The sequence below is a fragment of the Lolium perenne genome, chromosome 5, assembly GCF_019359855.2.
Source record: "Lolium perenne isolate Kyuss_39 chromosome 5, Kyuss_2.0, whole genome shotgun sequence".
NCBI lineage: Eukaryota > Viridiplantae > Streptophyta > Magnoliopsida > Poales > Poaceae > Lolium > Lolium perenne.
In genome coordinates this window covers 267,029,984-267,036,241 of record NC_067248.2, presented here as the reverse complement: position 1 = coordinate 267,036,241, position 6,258 = coordinate 267,029,984, and positions in this window count along the sequence as shown.

The window sequence follows — 6,258 nt, the reverse complement described above, 5'->3', positions numbered from 1 at the left end:
AGAAGCAACTTAAACCTTGAATCGATACCGTGGAGCCAATTGCCAAAGACATTGGCTACACTAGTCGGGGGATACAGGGTAGATGCAACTTGGATGACTGACCAAATAGATCTCGCAAAATGGCATTGGAAAAAAGGTGTTTAATAGTTTCATCTTGTTGACAAAAAACACACCTAGTACTTCCATGCCAATTCCGCTTGACAAGATTATCTTTGGTAAGAATAACTCCGCGACGAAGATACCATCCGAAATTTTTTATTTTTAGCGGTATTTTCATCTTCCAGATTTTCTTATTATTATCAACCGGTATATCAGAATGAAGAATCGCATTGTATAAGGATTTGACTGAGAAAGTGCCATCTACATGAAGATTTCATCTAAATTCATCCGGTTCAGTTGATAATTGAATATCTCCCAACCGTTGAATTAAATCATTCCATGCAACAAGCCTTTGTCCAAGTAAAACCCGTCTAAACGTCACATTTGGAGGTGAGGTAGCCATTACTGTGGCAATGGTATCACCATTGCGACGAACAATACTATACAAGGCAGGATACTGCTCACTCAAGGAAGCATTGTCTAACCAAACATCTTCCCAGAAGCGTATCTGTTCTCCATTCTTGATAGAGAAAGTACCATGACGAAAGAAAACATTCTTAGACGCCATGAGACCAGCCTGTATGGGAATCCCCGGGTTTCCAAACCACTTGGGATAACGCCTTCGAGCCAATATACTTTCTACGAAGAATAGTTTGCCAAATCCCATCCTCAGTAAGAAGCTTAAAAAGCCATTTACCTAGCAGAGCTGAGTTCTTGACCTCTAGGTCATGAACTCCAAGTCCACCTTGATCTTTGGGACTACAGACTACACTCCATTTAACCAGTCGATATTTCTTTTTCTCGCTGTCCCCTTGCCAAAAGAATCTGGATCGATAATAATCGAGTTTATGCAGAATTCCTTTTGGCAGCAGGAAGAATGATAACATATACAGTACCATATTTGTCAGTACTGAATTAATGAGAACCAATCTCCCTCCGAGGGACAGCAATTTACCCTTCCAACTACTAAGGCGTTTTTGTAATCTTTCTTCCACAATTTTCCATTCAGCAATTGTTGGTCTCCGATAATGAATCGGAATACCCAAATAGTGAATAGGAAATTGGCCTTGCCCACAACCAAACAACTCTGTATATAGAGTCATATCGTTTTGGGCATCACCGAAACAGAACAATTCACTTTTATAGAAATTGATTTTTAATCCCGACAATTGCTCAAACGCTGCCAAAATTAATTTGAGATTGCGAGCTTTTTCGAGATCATGATCCATAAAAAGAATTGTATCGTCGGCATATTGAAGGATAGATAAACCCCCATCAACCAAATGTGGGATCACACCTTCAATCTGGCCAGCAGACTTAGCTCGCTCTATGAGTATTGCCAACATATCCGCTACGATGTTAAACAACATCGGTGATAACGGATCCCCTTGGCGTAACCCCTTTCGTGTTTAAAAATAGTGGCCGGTGTCATCATTAACCCGGATAGCCACACTACCTCCATACACAAAATCGTAAATTAGAGCGCGCCACTCAGGAGAAAAACCTTTCATCCTAAGTGTCTGCTGCAGAAAAGACCACTTGACCTTGTCATACGCCTTTTCGAAATCTAATTTTAAAATTACCCCGTTTAATTTCTTAGAATGCATCTCATGTACCGTCTCGTGCAACACTGCCACTCCATCAAGGATATTCCTTCCTTGCATAAAAGCGGTCTGTGAAGGTTGAACGACATGATCCGCAACCGTATTAAGTCTAATGGTGGCCACTTTCGTGAAAATCTTGAAACTGACGTTTAATAGGCAGATAGGTCTATATTGTTGAATCCTTTCTGCCTCATTAACCTTCGGTAACAAAATTACTTCACCAAAATTTAGACGAAATAATTCTAGTTGTCCTGTGTGGAGATCACCGAACAAATCTAGAAGGTCCGATTTAATAGTATCCGAAAAGGTTTGATAAAACTCCGCTGGAAAACCATCTGGACCCGGCGCTTTGTTACATTCCATTTGGAAAATCGCCTTCTTAACCTCATCCTCAGAATAAGGTGCGGTTAGTAGGCCATTTTCTTCCATAGAAACTTGGGGTATGTCTTCCATTAAGTCCTCGTTAAGAGAGAAAGAGCTTTCCTCCGAAGAACCGAACAAGTCTTTATAATAATTAGTAATGTAAGATTTGAGTTGCCACGACTATAGAGATAGTAACCACCACTATAGAGATAGTACCATAAACTAGTATCATATGCATGATACTACAACATGATACTTACCACTATGGCCAGCCTCATAGGGTTATGGTGCGTGCGTGCATTCATAGGAATGCGTGTATGTGCGTGTTTATAAGCGTCTGCATTGTACTGTGTTTCTAAAAAAAACTAGGTATAGATTATACGTTTACTCACTTTATTCGATGTTTATAAAACTTTATATCCACGTGTACATACCTGGGTAAAATTTTACCCGTCTGGTATGCGGAATTTTTGTCAAAAAGGACCACCCTCCTCAATTCATTGACAAAAAGGACCACCTGTGAGTAGAATTGACAAAAAGGACCACCTCCTGTGTGGCGGCACAGCCCCCAGGCGACACGTGTCGCCTGCCGCCACAGCCGGAGGCGGCAGGGCCTGCCGCTGTTGCCCGTGGCAGCATGTCCACATCATCTTTATCTATGAATAGTAGCCCGTTTTGATTTTTTTTAAAACATCTCAAAAAAATTCGAAAAAATACCTACATGTAGCTAACTCTATGCACTACAATCGTGCAAAAATTCACTGTAAAATACGTTGTATTTTAGGCTCAGCAAAAAAGACAAATTCAACAAATTTTGTAGCTAACGTGCACTGTTCATCGATCAGGACACTATTCATTGATTATGGTGGACATGCCGCCACCGGCAACGGCGGCAGGCCCTGCCGCCTCCGGCTGTGGCGGCAGGCGACACGTGTCGCCTGGGGGCTCTGCCGCCACACATGAGGTGGTCCTTTTTGTCAATTCTACTCACAGGTGGTCCTTTTTGTCAATGAATTGGGAAGAGTGGTCCGTTTTGACAAAATTTCTGGTATGCGGACAATGGATACCCATTGTCATCACAAATTACGGCAAACACTTGTTTTACGCAAACCTATGCATGAGCACCGAGATCTACACAAAGCAAAACTAACAATGTCAACTTTGGTGGTTCTTCAGCTGTCCCTTCGCCACCGCATCGCATCTAACAGCTGGCTGATAGCAAATTATTTGGTAGACTTTGTGGAGTCCAAGTATGCATACGGTCTTAATATTTTCTCGGCTGTAGCTAGGTGTTACCCAATAGAACACCCTAGCTGTCTACACCCATATGACGAGACCATGTTAGTAGTACTAGTTGGGGTAATTAGTTGCCCACATTATCTATACTTGGGGTAATTAGTGGTGTCGGTGCAAATCCGTTGAATCAAACTCGTCTCATTGACTTGGCCAGTCCTATGCATTTATTCAGAAATGTTTGGACTCGTCAAACCGTTTGAGCCTGATTCAATATGGGCTCGGCTCGAGGTCTAAACAAACCGAGCTCAAGCCTAGATTGAGGCTCGCCAGCTTTTTGCTCGAGCTTGAGCAGTTTTGATACAAACTCACTACCAGACGTACCAGCATACAACACAGCTTATTTCTTAGATACATTGGAGAACTTAGGCCCAACGATGCGTAGCTCAATATATCCTTACCAATTGAAACGTGCATAGCCTAATGTAGTTCAGCAGTTCCCCAAGTCAGGAGCTCGTTAACACCTGGACGACCCATTAAAGCCACCCGAATTCTTTCGGACGGGCGCGTGCCAAACCAAAATTTAGGGCGGCGCAGCACTACATGAGCTCCGTGCGTCCAGCTGTTAAAAAAATGTAGGCTAGCTGATATCACGTGTTGTTTTTCAAAAAGCTCTTTTAAATCGTGCGGCGAAATTACAATCCGTTTTCACTTCTAGAATCCGCACGACGAGAGCTTCGAAACTAGACCACATTTTCAGATGTTTTGAAGAAAAAATTTAACGAGCAACTTTGATGCCCGACAAAGCAATTTTGTTGTGCAGCAAAACAATTTTGGTGTGCGGCAAAGCAACTTTTGTGTGCAACGAACATGTACATTTTTTGGTACAGGAAGGCACAACTTTGGTACCCACCAACAATTTTGGTGTCCATCGGAGCAATTTCAATCTGTGAGGAAGCAACGTTGGTGCCAACACAACAACTTTGATGCCTGGGGATACAACTTTGGTGCCAACACAACAACTTTGGTGCCTGGCGACACAACTTTGGTGCCAACACAGCAACTGTCATGCGCGACCGAGCAACTTTTGTTCTTTGGTGCATGATGACGCAATTCTGGTGTCCGACATAGCAACTTTGGTGCATGACGATACAATTTTGTTGCCTTACAGCACAATTAATGGTGCCCTAAAGAGCAACGTTGGGTGCCGACGCAATTCTGGTGCCCAAAAGAGCAACTTCCGTGCCTAATAGTGCAGTTCTGGTACCTAATAGCGCAACTTTGATGCCTGACGGTGCAATTATGGTGCTTGTTAGAACAAATTTGGTGCTCACGTTTTCGGGGAGCAGCCACCTGTGCTGAAGCGGCCAAAGAGGGGGAGAAGCCGCTGGTACCACTATTATTAAGCCGCCGGAACCAGACGAAGCAACTTTGAAACCCGACGGAGCAACTTTGCTGCCCAGCAGAGCAACTTCGGAACCAGACGGAGCAACTTTGCTGCCGGACAGAGCAACTTTGGTGCTTGCGGCATATTTTTGGTGTCCGACAGAATAACTTTGGTACCTTAGTTTGCAACTCTAGTGTTGACAATGCCCGCCATAAAAAATTTTCGTCGCGTACCAAAATTGCTTAGTCGCTCACCGAAGTTGCTTTGTAGCGAACCAAAGTTGCTTCTTAATTTTTTTAATCAAAATATATGCAAGCGAGATCTAGTTTTGAAGATCTTGTCCCGACGATTCCAAATGTGAAAACGAATCATAATTTCGATATACGATTTAAAAGTTATAGCCTTTTAAAATAGATCTATAATATCTAGTTGGCCTACTCGTTGCATACTTGCATGCACGTTTAAGAAAGAAAAGGGTGTCACCGGCGTGCCAACCAGCTAATTAATTGTGAAATCTATCCGTTTTTATCAGAAGGGATAAAACTTTCCTAATATAGAGTGTATGCTGGACACTGCAAACGAGCATGCGGCCGCCCGCTAGACGTATCCTTAAAGCCAACGTCATGTGAGAGGCACACAACGCAATTTAGTACCAGCTCGCTCAGGGAATAAAACTGGAGGCTCACCAAAGGTAGGAAACGGGAACCGGATGTGATATCTAACTTCCTACCTGGATACTTTTTGGGCAAGTCCTTGCTGATCAAGATGGAGGCCTTGCTTTTCAAAACCTGCTGATGTTGTTTCGCTTTTCATCTCGTTTTGTAATAATTCATATATAAGACTGTAGCTATCCCTGACGTTAGCATTAGGCGGCGTCCCCCCTCCCCCCTTCCTGCCGTGCGCGGTATAACACTTTGCTTGTATGCCTGTGTGCTGCTTTTCGTTATCTGCGAAAAGGTAATGAAAATCGACCCCGTTGGGTCGCTTGGAAAAAAAAAGTACACAACAAAGGAGCGCAGCAGCGATTTACTCCGTATAAAATATTAAAAAGGTTCGAGCCCTGTTGGCTCAGGGAGTGTTCGATGAATCGAGTTTGAATATACTCTCTCCGGTCCCTTTTAATGGACTCGGATTTAGTACAACTTTATACTCAATCCGAGTCAATTAAATAGGATCAGAGGGAGTATATCTAAGCTCGCCAGCCGAGCTCAAGCTAATTTACAGGTCCGTTGGGCATATCAAGATCGAGCTGAGCCAGCATGTATTCTTTCGAGTTTGGCTCATTTACACCCGTACAGCTAGCTAATAGCAAATTATTTGGCAGACCTTGTGGGAATCCCAGTATGCATACGTCTTAATATTTCTAGGCTATAGCTAGGTGTTACCCAATAGATGAACCACCCTAGCTCTCTACACCCATATGTGGCTTGATTCTTTGTTATCAATCAAAGAATCAAGCCACATTAGCTGCCCACGTTATCTACTTGGAGTAAGATATTAGTGGTGACGGTGCAGATCCGTTGTATCAAACTTATCTCATTGACTTGGCCAGTCCTATGCATTAATTCAGAA